The following is a 20,809-nucleotide window of genomic DNA, read 5'->3' as shown; positions in this document are numbered from 1 at the left end:
AGGCACAGTAACCTCGGGAGCTGTAGCAGTCCGTTCACCGTAAAATTCCTACTCATTTGCAGCCTTTTCTGCAGACCCCGCCCTCCCTTCCCAGTCTCTTCAGGATCTGTGGAGATCACGAGCGAACGCCCTCGATTTTCTCGCGAGAAGATGCCGCACATGCGCAGAACTTCCCAGGCCCGGCCAGTTTGCGCGGCGAGACACCCGCTGAGGGAATTTCGTTGTTGCTCAGGTGACGATGTCTGCTTAGCACAGAGGAGGGTCTGGTACCGAGAGCCTTGGTAGACAGGTTAATACCAGACACCTCTAGAGACCAAGAGTCGCGGCTCCTGGAAGGCTGCCTGGATCTGGTGATCGGAGGCTTAGGAGCGAAGCTGCGGCAATAGGAGTAGTTCCAGTGACAGCAGCGAACGTCAGCACAGCTCCCTGGTCAGCATTCCTCGTAAGGAATTCCCTGGTAAGCAAACCTTACATCATTCAGGTTTTCAATGACAACAATAGCACGAGCTGCTGGCAAAAGCTTCTCTCAGGTTCTCCTCACTTGTATGATGTAGATGCCATCACTTTACCTCTAGTTGAAGTACTGTTCCATGTGGAAGTCAAGGTTGGTGCCTCCTAAGTGGATTCCTGCTTCAAGGAATTTAGGACATCCTTCTCCTTTATTTGTAGTATGTCGGTATCTTCAGGCATTATAAAAGTTTCCTTTAATTTAGGACGGGAACCCAGAACAACTTCACGTGGACCCCGTGTATCTCCTATAGGTTATTGTTTTGTGGTTTCCAGGGAGCTTACGTAAAACTTAAATGCCTAAATCTTGTGGGCATTTAATAAAGCTTTCAAGAGGCATCAGGAAATTCAGGAGAAGGCAAAAAACTATTTTTGGAACTTCTCTTGCCTTTCACAATTATTAAAATATTCTCTCATATTTTTATACTGTAGGCCATTCCCAAGCTCTTTTTAAATTATGCATGCACAATATGCATGTGATATATTCAGAGGGTGATGATCTGTCCAAGGTGATAGATTTGGTAACTAGCAGAGCCAAAAACAGGACCCAAGTCTCCAAGTTTTAATTTGGTACTGTATGTCTTATACTAAGGGAACCCTTGCAAACAACTTTCCGAAAGCCTGAGAATCAAAGAGTTTACAATATAAAAACCTACCCAAGAAGTCTGTGTGTGCGTGTGTTTGAATGTATGTGTGTGTTTTAATAGCTTTTTGAGTCTCTGAAATTCCCAGTACATGGCCTTCTTAAAATATGAGGTCAGCTCCTGAAATGATTTTAAAACAACTTAATAACCCTAATTTTATTAATTTGCAGTACCAAGGATTTTATTTTTTCATTTCTGGAATACTTTACTATTCTAATAGTAGAACAAAGTAATATTATTATGCATGCTTGTCATAATGCATTATTGAAAAAACAGTAAAATAATACTGTTTGAAAATCAACTTTTCTTATTGATCAATAAACTTCCCTATACTCAATAGCTGAAATGAACCCCCCAAACTGAATTAAGATGAGTGTGTTTTGGCTTCTCTACCCCAATATTGCAATGTTTGTGAAAAGATATACAATCAAAAATATTTTAATTCAGGCAAACATAGTTATCTTCATTATTCTTACAATATTGACTCATGCTCATACGATACTTGTTGCATGATCTTTTCGCGGGCCTCTCACTGTTGTGGCCTCTCCCGTTGCGGAGCACAGGCTCCAGATGCGCAGGCTCAGCGGCCATGGCTCAAGAGCGCAGCCGCTCCGCGGCATGTGGGATGTGGGATCTTCCCGGACTGGGTCACGAACCCGAGTCCCCTGCATCCGCAGGCGGACTCTCAACCACTGAGCTACCAGGGAAGCCCTTGTTGCATGATCTTTTGCCAGCCATGTTAAATCTTCCTGTTTTATACTAAGTTTTTTACACATCGAAATCTATGATGCTAATATAATAAAGAATGACTTTAATATTACTTCACTTACATTGAAAATTCATTTTGACTCATATGTCCTTGAAGTTCTATTTTATCTTGTATTTAACAATTTGTAAATTTTTTACACATCCCTGCTTTTCTGTTTCCCAAAGAAACTGGGAATGGAAGAGCTATCATATGTGAAAATATCAGTAGATAAAACTGTCACATTCCTAGCATGGTCAAAGTAGTAACTTTTTATTCTGGCAAGAACAGTCTGTTCTAGTATTTCCAACTCAATTATTTGTACAGAAAGGCATCTGAATGACTTTCAGATAACTCGTGATTTTGGTCAAACTTCTATCACTTTTCCTTTTGCCATCCTTTCACCTCTATTTCTTTTACTAAATTACGGAATTTTTCAATGATTTTTAAAAAATAATTCACTTTTTATTTGATAAAATACATTTTTGACTTATTTCCACTAAAGCAATGATAATCTTAATAATAGTTTTAGATCTCTGTAAACAAAGAAATAAAAAGAATATATGCTTGCTTTAAATGTCCAAGTGATTGAGAAAAGTAAAAGTTACTGTAAAAAATACTTTCCTGGGCTTCCCTGGTGGCGCAGTGGTTGAGAGTCTGCCTGCCGATGCAGGGGACGTGGGTTCGTGCCCCGGTCCGGGAAGATCCCACATGCCGCGGAGCGGCTGGGCCCGTGAGCCATGGCCGCTGAGCCTGCGCGTCCGGAGCCTGTGCTCTGCAACGAGAGAAGCCACAACACTGAGAGGCCCACATACCGAATTAAAAAAAAAAAAATCTTTCCTAAACATTGAACGTTATTTTATAAGCTCAGCTCTTCATGTATGAATTTTTAATAATTTTGTAATTTTTTGTTTTGCATTTTTAGTTGCTTGGTTCCCACCACTGAAGACAAGTTTATAACCATCAGGATGTTCCTGAAATAATACATCAGTAAGTCCTCAAGGTTATTATAATATTCAAAAATATTAACAAAATAATATACTGGCCAATACCATGACATATACTGTACTAGTTTATGAAAGAATATTTGTGCTCTGTTAAGTAGTTGGCAGGATGGCATGAGTTTTCCCTCAGGTTCAATACTGCTTTCATCCAAGTTCTAGCATTTACTGTAAGACTATTTTCCACACACAGTAAGATAACAGAGTTGAAGTAAGACCTAGAGAGCTCCTTACGCTCCCACTGAGACAGCCACTTTACTTTCTCTCTCAAATATCCTGCCTAAGCGTCCAGTCCCATAAAAGGACACTGTTATTAGCATAGCTACCTACACTTCCGTGGTCATCATAACTCCCTAATTTAGCGTGAGAGCTAGACTCATCATGCCTTTCATTCTAGGTGATCTCAGTCCCCACAAACTAGTCAACCTCCCCCAAATTCCTTAATATTTAGACTCTTAAAAGACCAGCACTTTGATTTGCTTGTTATAATGTGATTCCTCCCTGTTTGCAGTCATCTATGTCCTTCTGTAATTCCCCTCATTCAGTGAAGATTTTCATGTGCTTCCTTGTATATTACCAGTTATATATTTCATCATTCATGATCATTCAATGTAAATATCTATTCTCCATAGTTTCCTGACGTTTTCTCCTCTATTGAATTTTTCTTCCACCTGACCTCAGACATACTAAATGCCACACCTAGGTTTGCAGTGAGTAATAATTGAACCACCTTCTGAATTTCAATATCTTTTATCTTTCTATCACCTTCTATCTTCATAATGCAATCACTCAAATAACTTGATTCTAAATTTTTATAGTCATTTCTATAACCTACAAGTTACTGACCTTTTTTACTTTTCATCAGCCTCTCACAGCCTGACTTCTCTGTATACAGAACAAGTTGTCCACATTTATAATTATCTCCTTGCATATATCCTCAGGTTTGCTCTCTCCCTTGATTAAATTCCTGAGATTGGCAGGGGGGTGTGGATTACAACCACATTTGAATTTTACATTCTGCCTGCAATGCAGCATGTGAATATAGATGGGGACACACACACAAACATGCACGCATGTGCACATTCTCACCTTTCATTAATCAGTATAATCCTCAAGGGAGTTCTCCTATACTTATATCAATTCATTTTTCCTATTTTTCTATGCAACTAATTTTCTATGCCTTCTTCTCAGTCCTCAGTTAGTTTTGCTTCTTACATCGCTGAGCTACTGTAGGCAATCAAAAGAGATCTCCCATATCTACCCAGTGCAAAAATTATCAGACTTTTCCTTTGTTTCCCCTTTACAATGAATGATTTAGAAATATTTCCATCTGAGGCCAAAATCTCCACATGTGCATTGAATCCCACTGGTGTATCGCTACAAAAAATTCCTATTTTTAAGTTTCCCTTTTTTTTTTGCCTCAAGAATAATTCCTATCAACAGTAAGAAAATACTTTAATATTTTTCACTGCAAAACAAATGAACAAACAACCTTATCCAACATCTTCCTCCACTTACCACTCCTGTGCATGCTTCTGTTTTGTAGCAAGTCATCAAGGAGTGCTCTACTTACATTATTCTCCATTCTCTCCTGTTGAATTCTCTGGAATCCAGGCCAGTCAGTTCCTTGTCCCCACTACACAGAGGAAAGAAGCCCAGTGATCTCCACTATGCCAATCTAATGACAATTTTCATTCTACGATTCATTCAATATATTAGCTGCATTTGACATAGATTGGTTTTCCGTGATAACCGCTTTATTTTGGATATCAACTTACTACACTGTTCATTTAAAACCTTTCTCTCGGGCTTCCCTGGTGGCGCAGTGGTTGAGAGTCCACCTGCCGATGCAGGGATACAGGTTCGTGCCCCGGTCCGGGAAGATCCCACATGCCGCGGAGTGGCTGGGCCCGTGAGCCATGGCCGCTGAGCCTGCGCGTCCGGAGCCTGTGCTCCGCAAAGGGAGAGGCCACAACAGTGAGAGGTCCGTGTACCACAAGAAAAAAAAAAAAAAACTTTCTCTCTAGGTAGGTAGGTAGATTGATAGATAGGGATAGAAATTACATATTTTTCCTTTATGTATCCCCAAAATCTGTACTCTATAACAACCCAAGAAGGCTTGAGCCTCTTCTTTGTAAGTATTCTCTCCCTACTTATTTAATAAACTTCATTTTTAGAGCCATTTTGCGTTCATAGCAAAATTAAGGGGAATGTACAGAGATTTCCCATAAACGTCCTGCTCCCACACACGCATAGACTCCTCTATTATCAACATTTGTTATATGGTACATTTGTTATAATTGATAAACATATATTGAGACATCAATATCACCCAAAATGCACTCTTGGTTTTGTACATTTAATTTTTATGGAGATGAAATATGTCCTTCATTTTAGTATCATATAGAGGATATTCACTCCTGTAAAAATCCTCTGTGTTCCAGCTATTCACCACTTATCCTCACCCAATCCCTGGAACTCACTGATCTTTTTACTGTTTCCATAATTTTGTCTTTTCCAGAATGTCACATAGTTGGAATCATATAGTATTAGCCTTTTCAGATTGGTTTCTCCCACTTATTAATATGCATTTAAGGTTCCTCCATGTCATTTAATGGCTTGATAGCTCATTTCTTTGTAGTTGTGAAAAATACCCCATCGTCTAGAATACCACAGTTTATCCACTCACCTAGTAAAGAACACCTTGGTTCCTTCCAAATTTTGGCAATAATGAAAAAGGCTGCTATAAATATCCATGTGCAGGTAATTGCATAAACATAAGTTTTTAACATCTTTGGGTAAATATGTTTAAGAAGTTCAGTTTGTTGGATCGCATAGTAAGAGTATGTTTAGTTTTGTAAGAAACCACCAAACAGTCTTCCAAAGTGGTTGTATTATTTTGCATTCCTACTAGCAATGAATAAGAGTTCACATTGGTGCACATCTTGCCAGCATTTGGTGTTATTCGTGTTCCAGATTTCTGCTGTTCTACTAGGTATGTAATGGTATCTCATTGCTATTTTAATTTCTATTTCTATGACAACATATGATGTGGAGCATCTTTTTATATGCTTACTTACCATATAATCTTCTTTGTTGAGGTACCTATTAAGATCTTGGCCCATTTTTTAATCAGGTTGTTTTTTTTCTGTTGAGCTTTAAGAATTATTTGTATATTTTGAATAACAATCCTTTATCAGATATGTCTCTTGAAAACATTTTCCTCCAGTCAAGGGCTTGTCTTCTCATTCTCTTGACATTTTGCAGAGCAGAGGTTTTAATTTTAATGAAGTCCAGCTATTCAATTCTTTCTTTCATGGATCATGTCTTTAAATTTGAATCTAAAAACTCATCATCATGCCCCAGGTCATCATACTTCTACATCATCTTCCAGAAATTTTACAGTTTTGTGTTTTTAATTTAGGTCTGTGGTCCATTTGGAGTTAAGTTTTGTGAAGGGTATTAATTTTATGTCTAGTTTTATTTTTTGCCTGTGGATGTCCTGTAGTTCCAGTGACATTTGTTGAAAAGACTATCTTTGCTCTATTGTATTACCTTTGTTCCTTTGTCAAAGATCAGTTGACCATATTTTGTGAGTCTGTTTCTGCGCGCTCTATTATGTTCCATTGATCTATTTGCCTATTATCTTGCCAACACCACACAGTCCTGATTACTTACATCTATAGTAAGTCTTGAAGTACAGCAGTGTTAGTCCTCCAACTTTATTCTTCAAGCATTGTGTTGGATACTCTGGAACTTTCGCCTCTCCAATATAAACTTAAAATTTTTTGTGTGTGTCCTCAAATTGCTGGGACTTTGATTAGGCTTGCATTGAATCTATAGATCAACTGGGAACCACTGACATACTGACAACACTGAATCTTTCTATACATGAATGTGGAGTATCTCTCCACTTATATTGTACTAAAGTTTTGTAGTTTTCTTCATATAGAGCCTGTCCATATTTTGTTAGATTTATACACTTAAGTACTTTATTTTGGGGGGTGTGAATATAAAGAATATTTTGTTTTTAATTTCAAATTTTATTTGCTTACTGCTGGTATATAGGAGAGCAATTGACTTTTTTATATTAACCTTATATCCTGCAACTTCTTTATAATCAATTAGTTCCAGGACGTTTTTTATAGATTCTTTTGGATTTTCCACACAGACCGTCATGTTATCTGGGGACAAATACAGTTATTATTTCTTCCTTCCCAATTATTCCTTCCTTTTCTTAATACATTAGTTATGATGTTGAAAAGCAGTGGTGAGAGGGTGAATCCTTGCTTTATTCCTGATTTTAGTGGGAGAGCTGAGAATTTCTCACTTTGAGTTTCTAAGTTTGATATTAGCTGTAAGTTATTTATACATATTGTTTATCAACTTGAGGAAAGAGTTTACTGAGAGTTTTTGTCATGAATAAGTGTTGGATTTTGTCAAATGCATTTTCTACACCATTGACTAACATTTAGGTTTCTAATCCATAATGGATTCTATTTCTATCATAAAACTAACCTAAGAGAATTTTCTTTCAACAACAAAAAAAATGTAATGGTCACACTCAGTCTCCCATTTGCACTAGCTATACCAAAAGACTTCTTTAGCATCAAATGAGTAATATATATATATTATATATATATATTTGGAGTTAGTTTAGTTGGCATGTGGATAATATTACCTCCCAGACATACTTGCTCTCTCTCAGCCATTGCCATAGCTCTGAACATTGTGCAACAATGTCTGCTCTTCCCTAAATAAAAATAATAGCAATCTGGAGAAATCTAACTTCCTATACAGGGGGATGAGTGAGAAAATCCAAATAGTTTTAACCCAGAATCTTCTGGCCTGTTCGGCTGGAAGGACTTCTAATTTAATGTAATAATGTTGAATGGGACTGCTCACTTTGAAAAAGAAAATAGCTGACTTAGGTCAGTTATTCTCTAGGAGCAGATTCTGAGGTGGGGATTCTTGTTCAAGTATTATTTGGGGTATGCTTTCAGGAGAAGGGAAATTGAGAAAGCAAGAAGGGATAGAGAAATAAAGTTAAGCAAGAATATATTCTTAGCTTTAGAAACACAGACAAGTCCTGGAGCACAACTTAGAACTTGAGAACTTTTGTCTCAACTTGAGACAAAAGGCTGGCCTTTGGCATCCCCATGTCAGGCATTAGGCAAGGTCTGCGTAGAGTGGCTCCCATTTGACCATGCTCAATTAAGAAAAGAGGGAAGACTGAACTGTTATCAGGCAACAATAACAGCTGGAGGATGGAAAGCAGGCCAAGAAAGGGTCTAGGGATTGGAAATAGCAACATCTACTCTTAGAACTGACACTTATACAGCTTTTTGGGGCCAGGTTTCCCTACAGAGAGATGCCTCTGAGCTTTTTCATTTTAGATATGGCCCAAAAAACCCATCTTTTGCTTAGCAGTCAGTACTCCTCAGTAAGAGTGAGTCCAGTAAAATTAAATCCAGAAGGTCTGGAGACCTCCATCACAAGATATTTGGAAACACTTGAGCATATCTCAATGCATATCAAATATAGATTGCATCTTAGGAATATGATAGATTTAATAAGTTTCATTTCTGCTGTCACTAACTAGGACGTGGAATTAGTACCTCTGAACTTCACAAAGAAATGGTAACCAAGGTGCATAAACAGTCACCAAAACACTAAGTTGTTCTCTCTTGGTAGTTTCTGTGTGTTTGAATTCTTTGCAATAATCTTAAGTAAAATACATTTTAAAAATCTATTTTTCCCATGGCTCAACTATATAGAGGAAAGTATTATTTTTAATTATTTGATTGTGTTCTTCAAATATGAATATTATTCTGCCTAGTATTTTGCCATAGTTAAAATGTTAAGCTCAATAAGAAAAACATGAAAATATCATTACAATGTTTAGATTTTGCCAAGATTTTGTGTATGGCAGGAAAGGAAGCCTTGAGCTCTCAATGTTTCTAATAAGAACATTGGGATTGCACCATTCGTTCCTCCTTATGTACTCCCTCCTGAAAACAGTTAAACATTTTCCCCATTCCTATTTATCATCCCATGTTTTTCCCTTCTGGTTAATTCTTACCACAGTAAATGTGATCAATATTCTCCCAGACACTCAGCAAAAAAAAAAGTAAATTCTTCCCCTTTCTCCTTTCTCACACATTCATTCACAAAAGCTTTTCCAACTTCACAAAATTTTCATTCACACTTCCCTTACTCTTCTTTAGGATTTGCTCAGTTTTTTTTTACATATTTGTGGGCCTCCCATTACAATCAACCCACAAAACTGCTATAATATCTGTGTTTTGGAAACACAATCTGAATGTCAACAAACTACCTAAGACCTTACCCTCCCTCCCCATTGCCTGGTTAATAATAGAATACCTTCCTGGTATAGCACGTAAGATGTTGTAATATGACTGTTACATAGCTTTTGATACTGAATCTACATATATCCTGAGTCTGTCCTCTGATCCCATTCCTGCACCTCACGGTGACCTTTCATATGTCTGAAATACATTTCTTTTCGTGCCTATTCTATTCCTCAGTTTCTTTCCACTTGGCTAACCTTATCTTTTATTCATACACCCCTTAACTATTACTTTATAAGGAAAGCATTTACTGCTTAGTAGTTATGTAGGCAGTCTTTTCTTTTTTTGTGTGCACCCCTTTTACTGGTTCTTAAAATGAGGGTCTACCAGTGCTAAACTTTCTCTCTACTTTGGTGTTAACATGTTGTGGTTTCACATTTCCTCTTAACTGTAGGAGGTGTTTTCTAGCAAAAAGAATGTGAGATTGGCTAATTTTTGTTGTTAGAAACAGGAGCAGCACCCCTCCTTCTCACAATAGCCTTTTTTCATGCCTTTATCATGATACATTTTTACTATTTGTTTACTGTATTGTGCACTCCTTTTGTCCCTGATCTAAAGTCAAAGTCCAAGAGAAAGCAGGCTAGCTAATGCAATTTTGTTACCTGATTATTGTTACCCTAATTAATGAGTAGAACTAGAAAGGCAATTCAGTGTTCCCAATGTTATATTTTATGCTTGTGTTTTGGTCATTAGCACTTTCATACCATAACAGTTCATGTAGAAATCTATATATATATATTTCCTATTCTTTTTGCTTAAGTAGAAAACCAGAGAATATTTGTTCTGTATCACATATTATAGGCTAGATTTGTAGATTTACTGGAATAAAATAATGCAACTCTAAAATAACAGTAATGTAACATTACTAAGAGCATAATTTAAATTTTGTTTAATTGTAGTAAAAAACACATCATAAATTTTATTGTCAACCATTTTTAAATGTATAGTTCAGTGACATTAGGTATATTCACATTGTTGTAAAACTCATCTCCAATATTTTTTCACCTTGCAAAACTGAAACTCTATATCTATTAAAAAAACAACTCCCCTGTGCCCCATTCCCCCAACCCCTGGTAACCACATTACTTTCTATATATATGAATTTGACTACTTTAGATACCTCATATAAGTGGAATCACGTAGTAATTGTCCTTTTGTGATGGGTTTATTTCACCTAACATGATGTCCTCATATTGTAGCATGCGACAGGATCTCCTTCCTTTTCAAGGCTGCCTAATACCCCATTGCATGTATACACCACATTTTGTTTACCTATTCATTTGTCCATGGACCTTTGAGCTGCTTCCACCTCTTTGTTATTGTGAATAGTGTTGCTATGAACACGGGCATGCAAATATCTCTTTGAGATCCTGCTTTGAATTCCTTTGGCTGTATACCCAGAAGTAGGATTGATTTCTACATAAACTATACATACCCCCAAGGTTCCCAAGTGAGACAAAATCCCTATATCTCAATCTAGTTATGAGATTGAGCTCAGAGTCCAGAATTTCTGGTTGATGCTTTATGTCTTCCTGAGGGAAGGGGACACTTGATGAGACCTTAGTTCTGCTCCCTGGAAGGAGCTTCCATGTTCATGATTCTCCAGAAATCCTGTTTTCACTTTCTGGAAGATCCCTTCATTTCCATTGTTTTTGGCATTAGCAACTTGATAGATTGAAAACATTTCATCCTGTTTCCTTTGAGCAGCTTGTAGAGGGGACACCAAGGCAAGCTTTAAATCTCAGAAGTTTTTAGCCTCTTTATTCACGCAGAGTGGAAAACATAACTCTCCTTAATTTAATTGACTTTTATTTTTATTTCTTTGGTAACGGACACTACTCTGAGGCAATAATCACACTCATGATAATTTTCATAATCTACTCCTTATATTTGTATACATCTTTGCTTTCCCATCCCTATGTCTCCCTTTATGATTTAGTCTCAGGTACTGTGAGCCCACAGTGCTAGACTGGGAGAAATGATTAGCTTCTTTTCTCTGAAGTACAGTATTTTGTCCAATTAAGAAACAGAATTTACTGCAAACCACACTATTAATCCTTTAATCTGAGACTTCTTAATCTAAACAGAGCTTTGAACAGTAAGTGTGATGTACATATGATTGGTTTCATGATTATTGTAATGGTGAATTCTAAATGTTTTTTGTAGTCCATGACTTCCTTTTTTAAAAATATATTTTAGAAATTGCATGTGAGAAGCAGCTGTTTTTTCAAACTGCTAAGTTTTTGTACTCCTTATCTCTTTTCATTCCTTTTATCAAACCTGAAAATTAATATCTGACCTTTTTTTGCAGTCAATAGCCAATCATACACACTTCTAATATTTGGTTTCCAACTTTTTGTCTAAAAGATATAAGGTCATTACATCCATGATCTGTCTTGTTATTATCAAACGTAGCCAGTTTACCAGTTCTTTTTATCACTCTATTGCCTGAGTCACTATTTTTCCATGTTGCAATAAGAGTTTCTCCTATTTTCTGCTCACTGCAGGGCTTTTAAAATGTGCCACACATTGTAGTTATTTGTTAAAGCAGCATCTCCTTCTGTGACTGTGTATATCAGAATGGGGTCTGCTATGCTGAGGTAGTAACAAACTGCTTTTAAATTCCACTGGCTTAGTAAAACAAAATTTTATTACTTACACTTTTTCCAACATGAGTTGGTTGGCTCGACATTAGCCTCACTAGAAAACAAAGATCAGTTCCATTTCATTTTGACTCTGCTTCCAAGATCACCATGACAGTAGAACAAAACAGTATAAATAGTGTGGCTTGTAATACTTCTGCCCAGAAATGTCTCCTATCACTTAAATTACCACTCCATTGGCCAAATCAAGTCACAGGTCCATTCCTAACTTCAAGGGCATAGAGAAACATAGTCTTATCATGTGCTTCTTTAAAGAGATGGCCCAGAAATCTTTGGTGACTAGCACTAATGTCTAACACAATGTCTGTATACCAACAACACAAAGGAAAGTAAGACAATCTATCCATAAAGAATGAAAGGAAGTTTAGAACTTACCCAGCATAATTTTCTATTAATATATATTCTCTTTCATTGCAAATATTTGAATAGAGCTTTTTTATATTTAATTTTGTTATATTATTTTGAATATTTAGCAAACAGTTGAAGATACAGTAGTTGCAAATTGGTAGGGGTTCCGTTTTGTTCCCAGGTCATAAAGCTCAGAACACATGTCCTTAGAACAAAAAATAATGAATAATTATATATTCTTTTTTGAGATGTAGAGTTAATCCTGGTTAATTGTATAGTTTTTATAGTAAGATTATCTGTTTTATCTAGAATATAGTAATCCAGCTTCTTTTGGAATAACTGATATATTCTGATTTTTATTTGTGTAGTTTTTTCATTTTGAAATGCATCTCATCAATATACTTTTTAAAACTTTTAATTAAAACAAAAAGTTTAAAAACACTTTAAAAAGTCTGTAAGGTAAGCTGTTTGGATAAGCGGGAAATAAAGATTCTTTTCATTCTTTTAAATTTTGTCAAGCCATCACCACCTCATAAAACCCTTCAGGTAGATTTGATATGCTCTGTTGTTTTTCCTTGGCCCTGCTGAATAAATTGCTTTTAATTTCTTATTTAGAGGCTCGAAATGCCACTGAACATGCCAAGATTTGTTTTCTAAACTATGATTCTGCTTGTGTTTTTGTTTTTTGTTCCTTTTGTTTCCTTCTCTATTAATTCAAATGCAGTTGGTGCCTGGCTTCCAGGCATTTGCATCGCAATAACACCCAGTGGCTAGCTAGAGAGCCCTGGCCTGGAGCCGAAGAAGCTGAGCTGTCCCAGACTTCCTTGTGCTTTCACTGCTCTATCAATGAACCTTTGGTATTAGCTGAAAAAGGTGCAATAAATCGGGCTGTTTCTTCAGATGAAACCCTATGATTGAATTAAAGAGCGTTTTAATATTTTACAGGAATCGCAGAACATCTGTTAAAATCTAGCTGGATATGCTGTGGTCTAATGGACTGGAAAAACATTTTGTGACTGTCCACTCTAGTAATTTTCCTGGCTGCCTTTCTTATTGTTAATGTTTCAGCAATTGCATTGTGTGTCACTGAGTGATCAAAGCAATTTCCTCTCACAACTCAAAACTAGGCAGTTACCCTCTTTTTCTTTTTTAAATTTTCTTTTTTTTTTTTTGGTAGTGAATTGTTGCAAGTATCTTCATCTTAAAACCTTAACCCCAGCAAACTCAAAGGTGTTTGACTATAGTTCAAGAAAGTATGAATTCTAAACAAAAATTATTACCCTACTACTGGAAAATTCATTTAAGAATTCACATAACACATATCTAAGAAGTAGAATTTTTTCCATAATTGAAGTCTAGAGACAAAATGAAAAATAGTTTTGACATTCTCTCCTTCTCACACATATACATAACTGAAAATGAATAAACTTTCATTGTTTCATCATTTCAAAATAAAATGTGAAAAAGATGATACTTTAAAGCCTGGGTTCTATGATATCACTAATGTAAATTTGTTCATCTATTTATCAATTTAATAATTATTATTTATTGCCTTCTATGTTTCAGGAATGATGCTAGATTCTGTACCTTAAAAAAGTTTATAATCTCTTAAGAGAAACTGGTAAACAGATAGTTAAATATGGTATGCATAAACAGAGCACAAAAGAAAATTTGGTTGGGTCAAGGTTCCATTTACAACAAATGATTTTGCTTTGTAAGTCTTTCAGTCTCAATTCTAATCTGTTATAGAGAAGGAATCTGTTCAAATTTTATTTCATCCAGCACCTAGTACCTTATATTGCAAATACTTTTCTTCCCAGTCTTGTTAATTGATAATGTCCTATTATATACAGCATAATTCATGGTACTAACACTACTCTTAGTTTTTCTGTATATCTGTAATTACTCTGCAATGCTAAATGTGTTATTATGTCTCACAGCAGTACAAAATCGATGTGAAAGTGTTATTATTCACCAATGTACAGTTCTTTTCCAATTTAGTGCATAGGGGAGGATCATTGTGAAGTTAGGGGTGGTCAGCTTTTTGCTCTGACCAATGAAACGTGAGTGAAGGTACGTGTTGTACCTTCTCAGTGAAGTCTGCCTGAATGACACATTTAAAGTTGCAAGTCTTCCCAATCAACAATCCTTATGACACTGTTGGCTTTGTTTTCTGTATAGTATTTATTACCATTTAGAAAACAACATATTTCATGTAATTGTTGTATGCTTTCCCATGCTCTGAAAGGTACATATTTGAATGTAAGATTAACAAAGGCAAAGTATTTCTTCAGTTTTTCTACTGATATTTTTTTCTTTCTCTTTGGATCTAAAATAGTGCTTGGAATATAGAAAATACTGTGCAAATTAACAGTTATCACTGGGGAAGGGTATGTGATAGGCAGGAGTATATGGTTGTTTCCAAAACACTGGAGATACACATATGTGTGTGTGTGCATGTGTAATAATATATACACATGCACACGGATAGAGTACATATACACACATTTTTTACATATTATTTGCACATTATATATCAATATACATTAAATGTATAAAATACATTTCTTTATATAAAAGACACATACATGTATACTTTCATCTATGTATATATAGAATACTAGAGATATACATACATACACTATTTCTTGTGTGCTTGAGTTCTCTTGTTATTACTCTTTAAATTGTTCATTTATATTATACATATTTTTATATATGGTGTAGTTCACTAAAAGCATTAAAAGAGTAAGTGTAGTGGGAGAACAAATTTAGGAGACTTAGATGAGAAAGGATTAATATTATTCCAAGTAGAATATTTCAGTTTAAGAGTTCAGAGACGGTGTATTTCTGTGTATTTCTGATTATGATGATGTATTGGTGTGGCAATGGGATATAAAGTTAAAGTGGAATGGAATGAAAATTGCAGCAGTGGATGTGTTTAAGGATTGATGAGACCAGGTTTAATAGCTCTTGACATCATGAAGTATGATGGCAGGTTAGTCAATTGGAATGAGTGTCATTCAGGAGCCCAAACTAATTTGGAGGAGTAACGATGAGTGTGGTAGAATCATCAGATTACCATTATCACAAAGGTGTTGAAATTTTATGCTATGCTTTTAATAATAGCCTTAAAATCAATACATGTTTTCACCTTCCTGTCATTTCCCTTACCTCTTTTATTCAAAGAAGCGAATTCACAGAAGCTCCTACTGCAGGTTCTGTCCCTTCTTGGTTTCTAAAGCAGTGTAGACACGAAGCAGAATGGTGCTGGAAATTTAGTTCTCCTTTCCTTCTTCACCAGCCAAGCATGGTGGACTTACAAACTGCTAAGGCAATCCATGTAGCTTTCTGACCACTCTAATGGAGAAAAAAAAGCATCATTTTCATTAATCTAAGTCTGTTTTCCTATAATCATGATCCACATGTCATAGATTAGTTTTCCTTTGTGATGAAACAGATTAAATCTAAACCTTTCAAATTTTAACTTGCTTGAATCAATAACACATGATTGACCAATAGATTGTGAATTTGTTTTTTTTATTTGCCCTTATCAGAGGTAGCATTTGGGCAATGGATTCACTCCATGACTGAGGTTTCTGAGCCTGATTTCTAAATAAATATGCCATCCCTTGCCATCTCATTTTGGAGGATTGAACTCTTGATTTTGTTACTGTGTTTTCCAGAAGCCTGTCTATTTTCTGTATTCACTCTTGTACAGAGTAGACTAATTATTTCCTCTGAAGAAGCAAAAGTGATTGTTACCAAATAATGTTTCATAATATTTGAAAATAAGCATTATGTGATAAATCTCATTTCTTCAGATTTTCCAATTTTGGGCAGAGCTTTTGATCTCCACTACCTTTGACCATTCATCTTGTTGGAAAACACTGTACACAGAAAGGAACAGACGAAAACTGAGTCATAATCCTCCTCTTTCTACACATTGAGTGAAAAATGAAAAAGTACGTACGTTTTTGAGAGTTGCAACACACTGATAGAACTTCTGTTAACCAAAAGGCATATTTCCCACGTGTTAATGTTAAGCCAGGTAATACCCATTGCAAATATTAGTTGTTTTACTCACTGAAATATAAACTTCATTTTTCCACTGTTTCAATCAACTTATATTCAACCTGTTGTTCTAGATGCTCATATTAATTTAGGACCATGATTCAAACATATAACTTACTGTCCATTGTCCTTGCTCCCTGAAATCCATAAACTTGTATAATGTTAATCCAATAATCCATAACAAATACTTAATGGAACATAAATTTATTTTAATGAACGAACAATTCTGAAAAGCCAGAAAGGAATCCAAACTTTGACTAAAAACAAGACAAAGATGTTGAGGAAAACTAAAAAGAATTTTGAACCAAGTAAACCATAAAACAGGTACGGGACATATTTTTTAACTTCTACATAGTGGAGAATATAAACATATTCTCTAAGAATCAATCTAGTTGACTCAAGGAAAACGCTTTGTGCTAAGTGAAATACAATTTTCAATACGGGGTAATAAGAGAGAAATTAAGAGCAAGGATAAAATGTTCAGTCCTACACATTTAGTCAAGAGAGAAGAAAAATGTGAGAAATTTGTCTCTGAGAAAATTTAAACATGACATGACAATATATAACAGTTCCAAGGGAAACCCACCGGTTACTGAATTTGAGTGGAAGAAAATAAAATTTATGAGAAACGTAATGGTCCATCAGTCATATTTGATATAGGTTTTTAGACTGTGATTTAGCAAGAGCTGATAAAGGCAAAAGTTTTGAGTTATTTCTTGATTGACTCAGAATTGAAATGTTTAGTGGAGTAAGACAGCAAATAGGAACTGGCTAATGGCTCCAGTTGTTGAGTAAAAACCTAGAAATTTAAGAAAAAAATATTTTCAATGCTGATAAAATTTAAATCCAAATAATGGGACACATATGATAAAGCCCCGAAGAATTAGGCAGTAGCTGGGTTACAACTGTTGGGAGAAATGGAGGCTCATGGCTGGAGAGGACCAGAGGATCAGATTGTAGGAGTATTCTGGGGAAGAAAAGTCTAGAATTTTTCCCTTTCCCTTCATGTTGTGACTCTGAGAGCCTGAAGCTAGAGGTATGAAAACATGATTATGAGGCCAAAGTTGAAAATGACCCAGGTTGTACTCACAAACATGTTCACACTTTCGAGCCAGTAGGAGTGTTCATGCTGCCACAAACCCTCTAAACTAATGTAAGGCATAAGTAAGAAATGACTTAATTATTATACACCCCTGGCCCAGACCTTGTAATCCAGAATCTTGCCAGATCCACTCATATCAAAAAGGCAGCAAAGCAGTAGAACCAACAGGTAGGGTTATATTAAGAATATGCTAGACTATTATTACTAGGTTGAGGAGCCAAGAACTTGAGGGTATCTGGACTGCAGACCTCTGAACTCTCTTTTACATAACCCTTGGAATAGGGAATAATTCAAAGGAAAGCTACACTCAAAAACAAGAGCACGGTCTGTAATACAGCGATTTGGAGATAAGCTGAGGCAGGGTCCACATGGAATGATGAGGCTCACACTGCAATCATAAATGGACACCCCTCCTCCACTCATGGGGGGAACTCACTTTAGGGGATAACTTCGATTTATAGCTACAAGAAGATATAACTAGACTAGGTATGGAGTACATCAAGCAAATCAAGATTTGTTCACATTGGAAAAATTAGAAGAATTAAAATTAAGAACTCAGAAAAGTTAAAATCCAAAAAGATGTTTAAAAATTGGAAACAAGAAGGAAGAACAATAGTATTGAAGAAGTACTAAGTGAAATATTGACCATGGAAATGATAATACAGTGTATAAGCTGAATATAAAAATATAAATCCAATTGGATAACTAAGGAAACCAGTAGGATATATATATATCATATGTATACACATATATATCTCCAATGAGATATATATATGTATTTGATAATATGTAGATTCAAGTCACAGAAGGTGAACTCTGAAAGGCTGCAAGAGATGGTCCAAATCACTGTAATACAGAATACAAATTATATCAGTGATGATATACACAACTAAATCCATCCAAATATAGAAAATCATAGACCTCGATTATCAAAGCATTGTTTTGGACATAGGCAATTTGGAAAGAGCATTTTTTGAAAGATAGCAAGCTCTTGGAAAGTTAGTAAATTGGAACAGTCATTCTGGAAGCTAATTTTGTAATATTAAATTAATTATGGGTATGCCCTTTGACCTGATGAGCCAAACTTAGTCCAAACATGTAAGATGTAAGTATAAGGTGTCCCATATTATTTGTATCAGCAATGTGGTAAACTAGTAACCATCAATAAGGAATAATCACCATCTAGTAAAATATCATGTACTTCCATTCAAAAACATGGAAATGTTTAAATTTCATAGCACAATTTCAATTATGCAAAAGTAAAACTATTAAGCAAAAACATAATTATGCATTTTGTGCAGACTCATGAATATTTAAGGACTTTTATAAAAATATCAGAGTAAGTTCATATACAAGTGCTGGAGGGATGGAAGGAAAATGAGTGGAAATCAGTATTAAGTGAAAAAATTAGAATAACAAAGGGTTTTACATGACTCAATGAATATAATATACCATGAATTTAAGAGTAAGATTAAACTCCCTACATCTAAAATTTTAGTTAAAAACGTATTTTTATAGAAAAAAATTTTTAAAGAAATCACCTTCTTTGAGAAAAGATATTATATTAGCAGACAACATTAAGGATAGGGAATTATGCATTGCTTATATTGATTATTTCTTTGTTTTCAAGAAGAATGATAATTGACCTGGATATGGTAAAACAAGTAATATTATGAAACAATTCAATTGCAAAGGAAGTAACAAGATTAAATAAAATGCATGACTGTTATATATGCATGGACTTCTTCCATTACAGGTAATATTCCTACTAGATAATGTAATTGCAGATAATATTGGCACACTATCTAATAATTTTTAAATATTTGCTTAAAAGGATAGAGACGCAAAGAGTAATAACTGCTATTCCAATTTTAAGATGGAAAATCATGTGATTTCTCAAATTAAGAATTAGTAAAGATAATGCCTATCATTCAGCAATATTTCAGAAAAGTTTAAAAGAATCTCATTTAAATCCTTTTTGATATAGTACATTAATTTTTAGAAACTAGAATAAGGTCAGTAATGGTATCATGTGCAAAAATATTACATTTCCTCTTTTGATAAGATTCTAGACTCATAAATATTACAGATTCTGTATTTGAATTGTTGAACTGTGCAATTGGAAAACAGATCACTAACATTATCTTTTTTTAAACATATTTATTGGACTATAATTGCTTTAAAACGTTGTGTTAGTTTCTGCTAGATAACAAAGTGAATCAGCAGTATGTATACATATATCCCCATTTCCACTCCCTCTTGCATCTCCCTCCCACCTTCCCTATTTCACCCCTCTAGGTGGTCACAGAGCACTGAGCTGATCTCCCCGTGCAATGCAGCTGCTTCCCACTAGCTATCTGTTTTACATTTGGTAGTGTATATATTTCAATACTACACTCTCACTTCATCCCAGCTTACACTTCCCCCTCCCCATGTCCTCAAGTCCATTCTCTACATCTGCATCTTTATTCCTGTCCTGCTCCTAGGTTCATCAGAACCTTTTTTTTTTTTTTAGATTCCATATATATGTGTTAGCATATGGTATTTTTTTTCTCTTTCTGACATACTTCACTCTGTATAACAGACTCTATGTCCATCCACCTCACTATAAATAACTCAATATCGTTTGTTTTTATGGCTGAGTAATATTCCATTGTATATATGTGCCACATCTTCTTTATCCATTCATCTGTCAGTGGACACTTAGGTTTCTTCCATGTCCTGGCTATTGTAAAGAGTGCTGCAATGAACATTGTGGTACATGACCCTTTTTGAATTATGGTTTTCTCAGGGTATATGCTCAGTAATGGGATTGCTGGGTCATATGGTAGTTCTATTTTTAGTTTCTTAAGGAACCTCCATACTGTTCTCCATAGTGGCTGTATCAATTTACATTCCCACCAGCAGTGCAAGAGGGTTCCCTTTTCACCACACCCTCTCCAGCATTTATTGTTTGTAGGTTTTTTGATGATGGCCATTCTGACCAGTGTGAGGTGATACCTCAATGTAGGGTTGATTTGCATTTCTCTAATGATTAGTGATGTTGAGCATCCTTTCATATGTTTGTTGGCAATCTGCATATCTTCTTTGGAGAAATGTCTATTTAGATCTTCTGCCCATTTTTGATTGGGTTGTTTGTTTTTATGATATTGAGCTGCATGAGTTGCTTGTATATTTTGAAGATTACTCCTTTGTCAGTTGCATCGTTTGCAAATACTGTCTCCCAATATGAGGGTTGTCTTTTTCATCTTGTTTATGGTTTCCTTTGCTGTGCAAAACTTTTAAGTTTCATTAGGTCCCATTTGTTTATTTTTGTTTTTATTTCCACTTCTCCAGGAGGTGGGTCAAAAAGGATCT

Source organism: Globicephala melas, chromosome 18, assembly GCF_963455315.2.
Source record: "Globicephala melas chromosome 18, mGloMel1.2, whole genome shotgun sequence".
Lineage (NCBI taxonomy): Eukaryota > Metazoa > Chordata > Mammalia > Artiodactyla > Delphinidae > Globicephala > Globicephala melas.
The sequence above is the reverse complement of the archived record's forward strand: the minus strand, read 5'-3'. Positions refer to the sequence as shown.